A 14,741-nucleotide genomic window follows, 5' to 3' on the forward strand; every position below is an offset into this window, starting at 1 on the left:
ATTAAATAATAATTAATTATTTATTTATACTATTAATCAATACAACGAGCTAGAATAAATGAGCTAATCGAGTAAATAAATCTCAACGTCGTCTACGATGCACAGCCTCAAATCACAAAGCTCATAACTCTTCATTTATGGTCCTACTTTCCCCTTACCACTGTAAATCGAAATCTGTATTGCTGCCAAACATTACATGAGTCAGTAAACACAACTGCACCACTACTGATCGGCATATTATGACCCCGCGTTGTCCCACGGCAACATAACATCCCCGCACATAAGAGAACATATGTTTCCATTTAAAAGTGCCCGGGGAACCGTCCGAACGTTGGAATTGGATCGACTTCTTCCTTTGCTGTCCCTTTGCAGGCACACAACAAATCGGTTTAAATCTCTCGCCCCACCAATCAACGGGCGATCTTTTTGCTTTTTAAATGGAACCGTTGCTTCTATCCCACCCCCCCTTACCTCATCTTACCCTACGTTTGGAATAAAACTCCAAAACTCAACCGCAAACGTGAAAATTCCGTTCAGCAAAACCGGCAGCTCACCATTCCACCGCAAAAGGAAAACGATGACGTTATTAAATGAAGGTTTTGTTCAACACAGTTATAATTTCCTTCTCCGCAGGGTTTTCTCCACGTTCCACGGGAGGGGGTTGATTTTTCATGCTTCCAACATACTGCTTCCTTCCCGGTAGTGCGTGTGTGCGTGCGTTTGTGCGGGAAGCAACCGAGAGACAAACAAACGCTAGTCGAAGTAAATCATTATAATTATGCTTTTTAATCGTTGTTCGGGGTTTGTTCAGATTATGTGAGCGTGTACATGTACGCGTGTGTGTGTATGTGATGGTTTTCATACAGATTTATGACACCCGAAAATGGTGCTTTATTTTTGTGGGTTCTTTGAACATCTGGATAAAAAAAAAGAAGCTTGAGCGTTTAATCTTTTCCCAATCTCTTTGTCCCTTTCTGCAACCTTCCCCAAACAGGCCGGACACAATTAACATACGAATATAATGGAGAGAAAAGAGCTCCATTCACACTTTCTCACACCTTTCTTTATCGATTGCACCTATCAAGGACACACCGAGTAAAAGCATGGGACCCAAATTGCTAGGTAGAGTTGGCGCACCTACACTTCATTGGAATCGTTTCAAGATAAAAATCGAAGCTGATTTACTTTTACTACGCTGCTTCCCTACATTTTTTGGTTCTATTTTAACCGAAAGGAACAACACAATTATGCTCGGGGCATAATACACACACTACGCACGAACGAGTAATTATTCTCCAAACCACTCGACCATCGACCACTTACGCGAGTCGGAGATTTTAACCGGTCCAGTGCAGTGGTGGTACTACACGTGTTCGAGTTCTCGGTCGGTTTGTTACATACTGTTCCCATTTCCCCCGAACGCTTTACAGCCCTCTCTCTCCCTCTATCTCTCTCTATGCTTTAAATTGTCGTGTACATAATTGATATTTCGGGATGGTTTGGGTACAAAGGGGGCGCACTCCAGTGTGTGAGGAAAGCTATAATCATAGCCGTGGTTGTTCCATCATCAAAGAAGATAAAGCTAAAGGAAAGGGCAGGATGGGGAAATGAGAGAGGGAGAGAGAGCAGGCTCCGAGAGTCAGTTTGTACAATTGAACTTCAACCGTTCATAATGACATGGTTGTGTTTCATAATTTTTCACAAGAAAAGCCCTATTCCTTTATTCGAAGAACAACGATGACCTCGTACACACACACTGCAGGATCACAACACACCGCCGTTCAGATTTTAGAACCATTTTATGTTCAAACGCAATTTTTTGATCTTGTAACCGGCATACCGAGCGCTCACGTGACGTCGAACACGCTGAGCTACAAATTCCACACGTGGACATTGTGCTTGCGTACACGCATCGGCCCGTTTGCCGGTTGGTTTGCGTTGCCCGCGCGCTGCCGTGAAGCGGCGCAATAATTGTGTTTTGTTACCTCGCGTTTTAAAAATTACATAAAAGCAACTGACCGCTCGAAAAAAAAACATAGACACTTACCTGTTGTGTCCGTTACGGGGATGTATATATATCTCGTTTCGCTAGAACTCTGCCGGATTCACAGTTCGGTTCCGATTCCGGGGACGATAAAAACAAAACACACAAAAACCAGAGCGAGTCCGAACCGCTCGCTTTTACCGGTTTCGCTGGGGCTGGGATGCTTAGAAAAAGGCTGCACTAACCGTCCGGCATCGACCGAAGAAGACTCATCAAAGGTGAGACCGTAGCCGTTTCTCGAGAGCTGTATAAATTGGGGGGAGGGGAGAATAGAGAAAAATATTATTTAATTAGCGCGTGGAATGGAAACGAGAATCGGATTTTAATGCAAATTTCAAACGTCACACGCAAAATGAGCTGGTGACGGCGACGTGGTGCTTTATGAGAATTTAATGAGTTTGCCGGTAGCATATGTTTAATGTGTGACAGAAGTAGAGCCTGTTGTTTTGGAGGGCAGTTTATAATTAATTTAAAATGGCGCAATTTTATTGTACAGTTGTTGTGATTGTTGAAGGCATAATTAAATGTTGATTTTAGAAACAATGTTTAGCCCTTCGAGCGTATAAAACGGTCAATTAAAGCAGAGGTTGCGGTATAATTGACAGGAGATTGGAACTCCAGCTCATAGGAACATATCATTTAATCCTAAAACATTCGGTAAATATACTACAGGCATATTCAAAAAAGATGAAAACTGAAAAAGCGTGTTCAACAATCAATTGCTCTCGCTTTAACGCTTAACAGGTATAAACAGAATGAAATGAAATTTTATATTACAAATTTCAAACCGAGTTTGCATGTAATTTTATCATACACATATCTAATCGAAAAAACATCCTTTTTTAAATTAGAAATTGCTTTCAGTGCTCAAAAACCCCTTCAAACTCTGTTGCTCAAACATACTGGCTGCTAGCAATGTTTGATTGCATGCTCAGAAACAATTTTGGTTGCAAAACAGACACAAAACAAAGCCGAACAACTGTCTGATGAGCTGCAAAGCAATCAAAACAAAACGATATGCAGACTAATTTGTTTGGTAAAAAAAGAGTGTCCCCCCCCCCCTCCACAGGCAGCAAACGAAGCTAGAGAAATGGCAAACCATTTAGCATTTAGCACCACCACCACCGGCAACTGAAACAACGATTGAAGATTGGAGACGAGCCGGAAACTATATTGCACGACCAAAAGGGGAGGAGGAGGAGGAGGAAAGAAAAGTTCGGTCCGTTTCGCTTTCGGACAGCAAAATTGCACATCATCACGCAATAAGAAAGGGCTACAGTAGGGTCTGTAGGGTGAAGTAAAAAAAAACACACACTCACACGGCACAGTGAGACTTTCGGTAAAGCCGACCTTATATCCGGTAATTTGAAAATAGTGGGGAGAAAAACGGAAGGGTAGACTAGAACTTTACTTGCTCGAGAGCCCTTCATGTGGGGCGTGGAGTAGCAGCAAACAGGGGGAGAAAGAGACAAAGAGTAAACTGTTTCTTACTGGTGATGGTAACGACGATATGCGCCCGTCGAAAGGTTAGTGAACTATCTCAACCCCAACAGAAAATGGGCTTTTAATATCTATTAAATTAAAAAAATATAGAACTATAACTGAAATCGTTCTTTCAAAGGGCAAAATGGTAACAAATCATCTACAAACTATTTGCCCTGATTTCCCTTTATTCGCTCTTATGGTGAATGTGTGTGTTTGTGTGTGTACCATTTGCAGTTACTTTTTCCTGCTGCACAACAAAGACGATAACCATCTGCAACCAGAAATGGCAAAAAGGTGTGTGCAAGAAGCACCAAACCTCCAAACAAAGAGGCAATTCTCCTATCTTATCTGCCCTAGTCTCCTACACACCCTGAGCAGTAGTAGCTGCAAGTTTATCCCATTGTTCTACAGCCAACAATTAAGTAATGTTTATCCACACGGCTAAACCTTCACTCCACAGCACAAAGAAACGGTGGGTGTGAATGTGCAGCGTATGAACGGCGGATAATCTTTCGTCGCTTCTGCTTCGACCGATGCAAAATGCACTTACAAGTTTTCCGCCTTTTTTCCAATCACCGTCTTACATATACACTCCCGACGCAAAGTTTGGTGCATCGGAAAAGGTTACAATAGCGGCAAATGGGTCTGAGAAACACCCTCAGTTTTCACCCGCCACTTTCCACTGCCACAGTTTTATCGTGTGCGCATCGTGGAAAATGCCGGGTAGCCTGGGGAGCTGGGGTTGAGATTTATTTGTTCCCCTGTTTTCCGTTGCAGTAGCGTTGCAAGTGGCAAGTTGTTCGGTTGTTTATGGACGCTTCTTAAGGCTTCCGTGGCGCGATAACTTCCGGGCGAGTGAAGACTCCCGGCGCAAATGGAAATTCTGTGCTGTAGAAATCGAAGCCTTACAACAACAAACCAAACCGGCCTCCTTCCCAAAACGGAAACAAAGAAGGGCAAATACATCACACCCACTCCTCCACGACCACACAGCACTCTTTTCCTGCATACAAAAAGAGCGAATGTTTGCAAGCAAGCACGATAGCGTGCCAATGTCACTTTCTTGCCGCGCTGTCTGGGCGTCCGAATGGAAAGTTAGTAAACAACTAACCGATGGTTGACACGAAATGAAAAACCCCCCTTCCAGCTTCAGCTTCCGCTTATTGGCACACCACACCTGCGAACACAGTTTAATGCGAAATTTGAAGCCTTCACTGTCTGGGCACAGTCGGTTCACAACCATATCGAAAAATAAACACATACACCAAAAACGAGGGCCAAGTTCAATGTAAAGAGCCTCCCTCGAGTCTCTTCCCTAGTCGGGGTTAGGAGGCGAGCAACAACAAAACGGGTGCGCATGCTGCTTCCTCCTCTCTATCGATCGGGACCGATTTTCACGGACATTACACAAAAGGGGAATGGGGAGAGGGGTTTTTTTTTGCGTTCCGCTGCGCACCGATGCAGTTCGCTTGCAAGCGACGACCCAAGCGTACATACGGTTGCTTGGTGGCTGTGTGCTTGTAATTATGGCCAACACGCCATTACCGGTGAACCACCGGTACACGCCGAGCTGGGCGACATTGTAATGAGTTTCTACGCCTCGAGTGTATGTGTGTGTGTTTGTTTGTGAGGAGCGTGACCGTTGCATAAAATGGCGATAAAATAAGCCCAAGCGATGGGTTGGGTTCCATGGGTGCTCCGGTGCTATGCCACCGGAAATCCCACCGATCGGTTGCACACGATAGTGAAATGCAGTTTCCCCCCATGCAGTGCTGCTCCTACTGGCTGCAGGAGCCGGTTCTGTGCGGGACACACATCCGGTGCGGCAGGCAATGATGGTAGAGAATGGGCAAAAGGTACCTTTTTTTTCTTACACGGTTGGGGAGCATCAAAAGAAGCTTTATTTTTTTGCATCGATAAGTCACTGGGGGGGAAGCGTGTACAGGATAATAAAATGAGCCAGCAGAAAGGGCAGCAGGGAGAGCGAGGCGAGAAAGAGGACGAAATGGATGGGGAATTGTTGATGGCAAATTGATTGGATTGTTATCGTTGGGTGCACGTGCACGGAAGTGCATTTGTTGCGATGAGTGTGCTATTTTTAGGATGTTAAAAAATTATTGAAATTAAAGTGAAGCCAAGTGACTATGCAAATGAGGGCAGAAGTAAAAATGTGCCTTGATTAAATTGATTCCAATTTACACGTATCACGAAAGGTCGTAGCCAGCAGGGGAAAGTAATTAAAAGCCATCGTTTACATCACCGTGAGGTGATTAAATTATTTAAAATGATCTGTTATGGATGAATTATTAATTTTAGCACTTTTATAACATGAATTATTGTATTAAACGATCAAATAAACGGGTTTATTTCAGTTTCTCAAAATATATGTATTAAAAAATATCTAAAATTTCTATTTTTAAGCACATATTCAGCCTGAATTTATGCAATTTTGCAACATGTTGTGCTTTTTAAATTTATGATTGTTAGGTTTTGAGATGCTGTAAGGAGTTGCGTGGGAATTAAATAACGTTAAAAATGCATATAATTCTAAAAATACTCAAACACCAAAACATCAAATGCACACATAAACAGCATTATTTAAAACCTTCCAGTGGATTAATGTATGTTTTGTAAAATGATAAATTCTACCCCTAGGACGATTCAATTTAATTGAAGCATTGAAGGCAAATGAGACCAAAAAAACACAACAGACAATCGTTTGCTCCACATATAATGATAAACAGTTTAGTTTCTTGCGCACCAAAACAACTAGCCATGATAAACCGGGATGGAAGACAACGAAATAACACTTTTCAATGAACCAACACCAATTCCAAAACAATCCTCCACTGCAGTCCAAGCAGCAACTGCCCAAGATTCCGTGTCAGAAAATGTGGAGAGTATGAGAAACAAAAAACGAACATAAACATTGAGAACCCTCCCGTTCGACTGTGGCGACGAGACTTTTCCGATGATGTACCCCGAAGAAGCACAGCATTTATGAAAACATCCTTCATCCTCCGTGCACTCACGGACCAAACCATCCCATGGAAAGCACCATACACCATACAGTGCGCGCTCACGAGTTATGTTGCGTGTTGTTAACACTCGTTAGCATATGTTATGATGCGGCGGTGCAGCGCGATCGCGTAAACTCCAGGCCCGTGTGAGGAAGTGGAGATGCTGAGCTGAAGCAAATGCAGTTGAGCACGATGGGAAACGGAGTTTGCTTTACTTTCACACCTTTTCGCTTACACATCAGGGCGTCCCAGGGAAAGGATTCGAACGATCGGGACAACCCCCAAAACTACGTATTATTCTACATTCTACGGAAGCTCACGCCTGCAACAATAAACACTGATTGCGGAACCGTTTTGCTTTAATACATCTGTAAGGCCCTTTCTTTGGGAACCTCCTTTGGTCAATCTGGGACTGAGGGAGATCTGGAAGGATTATCGTCACTTCAAACTTTTAGGCCATTGCTCTTGGGCAACTCCAAAAAACGAAAACAAAGTCCGAAACGAAGTGCACTGTCATCGACCGGGCAAGATCTGCTCTCCATGTGTCTGCAGCATGGCGCAAAGCGGGTCAAACACATGCCATTTCCCTATGACCTCGTTGTGTGTGGAGTCTGTATGTCTGGCTGGGGAGCAACAAAACGGATCAAATCAAAATCCGATTTGCTCAACCGATGACACGCACGGGAAGATGCTGTTCCCACTGACCGAAGATTGTTTACGAGCGAAACCTCCCTAAATCCTAATGTAGACAGTGAGTAGACACTTTATACTGCTCTGATTTGAGCTCTTCAAGCGTTAAATGAAACCTTAGATGAAAAGTACACATAAAGAAAGAAATCGGTCCTTACATTTTAGTTCATTTGTCACCAAACGGTTTGATTTCACACAGTTTTTCACATGCCATTCGGAAACCACCCGAAGAAGACTTTGAGGTTGGTTTAGCTTCAGGGCAATCGTCCACGAACCGTGTGCTGCGATCGAACTCCATCAATTTTCCCCCCTCCCCCCCCCACTCACACACACACACACACATTCGCCTTCCAAACCACACAGAGCGACGCATAAATTGGTCAAAACAAATCTTGTTTTGTTTGGAAAGGTTTATTCTGCCCGATGATGCTGCTGCTGCTGCTGCTGCTACTCTTCACATCAATCGTACAATCTTTAATTTCATTCCTTCCTTATATGAATGAAGGCAAGAAGTAGCGCCGACCCGATCCCAACTCCCCAACAAACACGTTCAGCGTACATCCACCACACTTCACAGATTTCACAGCTCGAGGGGCTTGCCAAGGAAGTAGGCTTGCCGATTCCTTTTTATTCTATTCCAAAGTATAGTAGCAGCAACAAAACAGAGGAGCCCACAATGTAGCAGCAAGTCTAGAGTTTTTTTTTAATGTTAAGCAACATTAAGATAGCGTGCGCCCGTTGAAGGAGGAAACATGCTGACGGCTTTTGGCATATGTTGTGGCTAGAGGTTCGGTACAACAGTACAACCTGAAGGGTGGAGAGTTGGGCGGCAGGGAGACACAAGCCTACGCGGCTTCGTTCGGTTTTGACAATGTTTACGACAGGAGACGTAGGCATAAACAAGAGCTGAACTGAAGACGAGAAAGAAAGCCCCCAAAAAAACAAGAAAGAACAACGCCGTCTCGAAGGCTCGCTGCTCCGTTTTCTCTAGCGAAGACGCTGGTGAAATCGTCTTTCCTGCCACGTCGTGTATCCAGTGCCGTAGATGGTGCGAAAATCCCAGAAGCAATCGTCCAGAGCCATTTCGGCAGACACGCCCGCAATGCCTTCGTTTTCGCGAACGTTTGCGAACGGGACGTTTTTAAAGGGATCGTTCTCTCGTTAAGGCCAGTGGGTGACGTATCGTTAAACTTTGAAACAAGTTCACGCGGTGTCCCCCATGGATTTGGCGGTTTGGAGCCTGTTTGTGAGCGGGTTAACCAGTCGGTGACAGGTAGCCGCGTTTAGCACTCTTGCTTCATTCCGGTGGGACTGGCAAAGTCTGCCGCGATGACGTGCGTGACATTTGTCAAGTCTTATCGGTGGTATCTCTCTGCCGCAGTCTAGAAACTTCCAAATTCGAAGGCTTTGGAGTGTAGCACATGAGCGGTGAATCTATTCTGAACCTAATTTCCAAGTCCATATTATTAACACATAATAAATGAGGCTTTAGTAGTAAGTTGTTTAATGATCTATAACCTCCAGACGGTAGAAGTGAGCCACAAAACCCCAACAACGATAATTCCGTTAAAGACTAGCATATAAGAACGTTCCAGACACTCTGCACGCCAAAAACGAAGCCATCTTTCGCTATCCAACATTAAGATTTCAACGCACATCGAACGTTCTGACTTGGAAATCAAACGGTTACTTCCTGTAGCTTTTCAGGGCGTTGCGTGAACTCGTGAAAAAAAAACCTCTCTTCTTCTCCAATCAAAAGGAAGATGTAGATGTTTTTCTTTCATGATTTAAAACCATCCCACCCAGTCTGCAAGCGGAGAGTGGCGATACCATATGTTGAAAATTGCGCCATTACGGAAGCTCACGTTTGGGGGTTTAGGAAAGAAAAAAAAGAGCGCCGTCAGAACTTACCCAAACTGAGTGTGGTCGGGTTGGGGCGTGATGAAATAAAACCGGAAAGTAGTTTCAAAACACACGCGTACCCCAAATCCATCATCCTACCGCACACACACACAAGCACACGCACAACCGGTAAAGTGCGAAATTATTCGTGCCACAGGCGTAGAACCACACGAATGAACAAAACAAGATCGGTAAAGAATTAAACCAGGATGGAGAGAAGGCACAAAGAATTGAAAATGAACATCAACACAGGCTTCGTTTGGGGATGATCTCCAATCCGAACTCTCCCTGCCCCAAGGTGATCACGTAATGATGGACAACACACTCCACCACACGCTGCCACACCATCAATCAACTGAGTTCCCGCTAGATGCCGCCGTTGCAGTTACTTCCACTGCCGGGAATGGGTAATTAGTTTAAAATGTTCTTTACGCCGGGGTAGTGGCGGTACCAAAACATTGAAAACTATCAGCAAACCACAAGAGTAAAAGCATTGCACCAGCTGGGATGCAGCCAGCTGGTACGTTGCTTATCGATCTTTACGATCCTCCGAAGATCTTCAAGATTTAAGAATGCAAGAAAACTAGAAATGAGATGCTAAATGGCACGAGGATTTCACCACACTATCGTGTTTTGGGTGGTATGTTGCGAAACAAACGAGAACGTTCTTGTGTTTTATGGCCTCCATCAAGCGATAGGCACGATGCTAACGATCCTGACGACCCCCAGAAACTCGTTTAAACTCCAAACAGTGACATCTCCACGAGCTCCACATGTTTTGTTGCTCCACTTTAATGTTTTCGTTTCCCTGTTTAGCTGGTTCCTGTTTTGCTAACCTCACACAATAGTACTCTGTTCGGTGTTTGGTTCGGTGCTCTAGGCAACACATGGAAAAGGAAATCAATGTACCATGTACTGCTGGCTTCTGTACGTATCCCACCAAAATGTGGACCAAATTGCACACTGTTTACTCACAAACACAATGCGCTTGTTCGGTGTGGTCCTCCTGGCATTTTTCCCCCAATTTCCCTTGTAATTCTCCCAAAAAGCGAGGAAGACGTGACATAACATGCCCTCTTGGGGGAGGATGTTGTACCCCGCTGGTGGCGCAATAGAAGCTACCCTCTGTACAATGGATAATTGCGGTGAACGTACTCGTGCACCTAGAACTTCTCTCTATCACGCTGGAAAACTAGACAAAATGACCTCTTCCTATGTTGCCCTCTCCCCTCTTCCCGCACAAGCACACACACAATGTAATGACCGATTTGGTGGTGCGCGTTCTTTCCAAACCTCTGCCCTCCCCAAAAAAGGGCAATATTTGCTCGTTACGTAATTATCGTGGTAAGCGGCACGGAACGGTCGAAATATCGCCGAGCTCGACGCACACTGGTACAGAGAGTGTACGCCCCCCCTCCCCCATTGCTGGCAAACATACCGGTGCCTTTAGTGCCACTCGAATGAAGACGGAACAATCGATCCCGGGGTGCGCGATCCGCACGTCCCAGAGTTCCACGTCCCTTTGCGTGATCGCGGTACAGTATGGAGTAGTACGGTGAAGTTTACGATCTGCTCTGGAACGGTCGTCGAGTGTACAGTGCAGCTTACGTTCCGATTTGGAACACGGACGCAAACTTAGATGATCATGATCATCAACCTGCGGAGTCCCCTGACTCTGGGTTGCGGGTTGGGTGCACATCCCGCATCTGGGGACGTGCGATTACATGTTTTCTGTTTTATTCCGCTCCACCTACAATGCTTATGGTGGGTGCTGCACGTGTCTCGTCCCGTTCGTTTTCCCTTTGCGGGGCATTCTTCCATTCCGGTGTGGCGTCGTAGTAGCACCGGTACGGTTCGATGAATCCGAGAGGTCTAGGGCATGGACCGTGCACTCCATTTAACTCCGAACAGAAAGAGCACGCCGACAACGACGACGATCGACGACGATACCGTTTGGGATACGAAATTCTACACAAAATGGGATCTAATGCTGGTCTGTGTGCCGGTTGTATTCTAGGCACGATTTAAGGTCTTTAGAGAAGAACATTGGACGTTGGAAAGCGAACAAGACAGTAATGTCAAACTCTTTCCAATATGGAATGTAAACGAGATCGTCTAGATCTTGCACAAACAAAATCAAAGCTGAACAGTACCTCAACATTATTGTTTTAGACGCTATGTCTCCTTTGTTCGACATCTTTGCCATAAACAAAAGCCTGCGCTATTCGCTATCTAACACAAATGTTCTCGTATACCAGTTTGCGGCATCACAACAAAAACCCTTATTCCACCAACGCTTGATAGGTTCGACACTTTGAGGTCTTCGTTTCCTGCCGCGCTCTGTCTCGCACATCTCTTCCTCTGTATCATCGGTCTGGTGAGTTTGTTTAGAGTAGAGGGCGAGCGGTAGATGCCACTCTGCAAAAGAGGACACGATCTGAAAGCCCTTATTGTGTTGTCGATCGATAATGTTCGATCAAGTGGAGAAAGACGATGAAACGAGCGACGATCGTGCGGGGCAATCAGTTGAATTGAATAAACATACACACATACAAACACACACATACGTTTGTATCGCTTCCAATCTAATCAACCTCCCAGACCCGCAGCCTGACCCCTAACTGGTTGTAAATAATGTTCGCTGTGTTCAATTCCATTCGGAGATGCCGATGCCACTACACAAATCTAACACCCAACGATGATCGTGTGTGTGTTGGTGTTGGAGAACCGACGTAGGTATAGGAGATGTGTATCAGAAGAATCGATCTACTCCCTACCAGCTGACGGACTGCTCGCAACGGGTGTGGATTATACCCGCTGACCCGCTAATGCTGCCGATGCTCTCGGCAAGTCTTCAACGCCCTCAGCAACAGCAGCAGCAGCAGCAACAGTACAACAAATCTTCTATCTTCTCAGAATCGATCGAACCAATCAAGTGCAACACAGGGGTAAAGAGATCGAGTTCACCACAGGCACTCGAGAATGCAACCCACCCAAAAAGTGAAGCCCGTTAACTCGGTCCAATTATTGTAACGATGCACTGTGCACCAGCAGTTGGTCAGAGTTGGTTTGAGTTTTCCGGCCCAAATTGGAGCATCGGAGCAAGCCCGGGAGCTTCTGGGCATGGAAAGCCGTTGGACAGATGCCAAGCTGGAAATGATTAATTTTACGAGATTATGACGCTCGCCCGATGACAGTTTATCGATTTCAACTCCAAAGAAGGGTGAGTTTACGACGAATGAAACGAATCATCTCTCCAAGCTATGTTTGGCCCTCGTGTGGACAAGGTTTTACGATTATTGGGTTTAATGATCGTTATCGACCACCCCGAGGGCTCCACTCAAAGTCGGTGCCCGTTGAGCTCGTAAAGATCATCTCTTCCAATTTCGGGGGAGCAGCATAATAATTGGTAAGTCTCCCAAGTTCCTGGAAGACATCCAGATTTTACACTAATGGCAGTGCTTCGGAATGTCTCGCTAGAACCAAAACAACGGCGGACACACTTTGAGACATTCGGGTCAAGTGTTTTAAAAGCAACACACCATTATCGATCGATTAGAAAAAGGTTCTTTTAATGGGTGACCAGAGAACCGTAGAATTAGAGAAAGCGACAAATTAAGCACCGTTTTACGCGAGCTCAGAGCAAGATCAAATGTGTCGCCGAACTGTTACGACACGTCCTAGCAGGTTGATATTTGTTTTTTCGCCTATTTTTTGAAATTTTAACAAATGTGACAGACTCATAAACTCATGAGGAACGTGTTTCCTCCACAATGCTATAAACGCTCATGCACGATGATGGCCCTTTAATGTTGGTTCACGCGCTCGCATACTCGCTCGATCGTGCATCAAACGAAACGAAACGAAGCTGGCTGTTAAATTGAATTCCAACAGCTTTTTTGGGGGGCGCTTTGTGCGCCGTTCTGGGCGTTCTTCCTTCCAATCCATCATTGCGTAATTTGTCCGTTTCGCTACATTGTAACCACACGCGCAGGATGGGCTGGGACGCCAAAATGTAGAACAATCTCAGCGCTTTTTGCTTCTTTGTTCATCTCTCTCTCTCTCTCTCTCTCTCTCTCTCTCTCTCTCTTTCAGAGGTGTCCTCTTCCTGGTGGGGATTCTGCAGGTAGACAGACCCTCGGAAGAGAAGGTAGCTGACAGCAGGCCCACAGAGATATCTCGTTAAATATTTAGCTCCGGATGAAAAATGAGTTGCCATTGGCCCCTAGTAGAAGGTTGATTTCAGGCTCAGGTCCGTCTGTTTGTACGTGCCGTTCCAGCAAATCTTACCACCACCAGCAGCAGCAGCAGGGTAGCTAATCAACCGAAGCTGTGGGTAAGAAATGGATTCGTGCAGAGAGATTTCAACATCCCTCGCGCACACGAGATCCGCTGACCGCGCGTATACCGTTGCTGGTGAAGGTGAAGAAATTAGTTGCTTGCTATCGAAGGAACGGATCGCACGGGTAGGAAGAAAGGTTCAACGAACCTGGTGGGGCATGTGTTTCGTGGGGTGTGGATAGGATGCGAGTCTTGTATCGATTTACGCAGCATTACGGCCAGTAATTAGTGTAATCGAGCTGCGTGGTACGTGATTGAAGGTGGAAGTTTTTGGGTTGTCTCTTGAGGGAAGAATATTTGCCAAATTTATTCTGGGTTTGGTGAAAGTATTCTGAAGGAATAAATTGCATGAAAGTAAAAATTGTCTATCGGCAAATGAATTGCCCGGAAATTCGGACCCTTTTCCCTGTCTCTCTCTCTCTTTTCGCAGCTAGAGCATCGGTTACAAACACTCCTTTCCACACACAAAGCGTTAGTTTGTAGTGCCATTTTAATGCTACACACCAACCTCTATCCCCTCGGCAGAATAGGAATCGAATTTTATACTATGGCGCCTGTGTGCATGTGTGTGTGTGCATGTACGCAACACAATCGTACGCAAGCAATTCGATTCCGTGCGTTCCTTCCCGTTTGCAAACGCCAGGCGAACCTTTATCCCCCTTTTTTCCAGCATTCTCGGACAGGGGTTCGCCGTTTGGGTAATAATGAAAGCTCGATCAACCAAACAACAGCAATATTGAACCAAAAAAAAAAAGGGTGTCCGTGGTGGAAAACGAGCAGCGCGCGTTCGAGCACACTCACGTTCCGAGCTGTGAACGTTTGAGCTTCCTCTGCCTGCTGCCGTTCTGGAGGGGTTGAATCACAGGACCAATGAACCACGAACGAAGCAGGATGTAGGGAGGGTTGCACTTCCCACTGTAGCCAATGCACGGAAAATGGGACTGAACCGGGGAGGAAGCGAACAAGCGAACGTGTTCACAAAATGACGGACCGTACTACGTAGTGTGAGGACGACGACGACGCTGACGACTAACACACAGCGTACGAAGGATTTAAAGGCTTCCTTGGTGCAGTTGCGTTTTTTTTGACTCTGTGTGTGCATACATCGTCCGTATTCGATTCGATTGCATCGCGTTTTTGTGGGACATCCTTTTCCTGGTCACGAACAGAGCAGTACAAACGATTCTTGCCTAGGAGCATTTTTTCCAATTAATTTCCACACCACCAGCGCGCCATGGAGATTGCGAGGGCAAGCGACG

General features: G+C 45.5%; 1 protein-coding gene across 5 annotated transcripts in view; it reads right to left on the reverse strand.

Annotated features, from left to right (window-relative positions):
- LOC120894978 (neurotactin) overlaps positions 1-14,741 on the reverse strand; it is a 37,071-nt gene that overhangs the window by 17,655 nt on the left and 4,675 nt on the right. For all 5 annotated transcript variants that reach the window (XM_040297899.1, XM_040297900.1, XM_040297904.1 and 2 more), the window contains exon 3: positions 2,048-2,288. The gene's annotated coding sequence lies outside the window, so the exon portion shown is untranslated. The remainder of the gene's footprint in view (positions 1-2,047; positions 2,289-14,741) is intronic.

This window comes from Anopheles arabiensis, chromosome 2 (assembly GCF_016920715.1).
Source record: "Anopheles arabiensis isolate DONGOLA chromosome 2, AaraD3, whole genome shotgun sequence".
NCBI classification, from domain to species: domain Eukaryota; kingdom Metazoa; phylum Arthropoda; class Insecta; order Diptera; family Culicidae; genus Anopheles; species Anopheles arabiensis.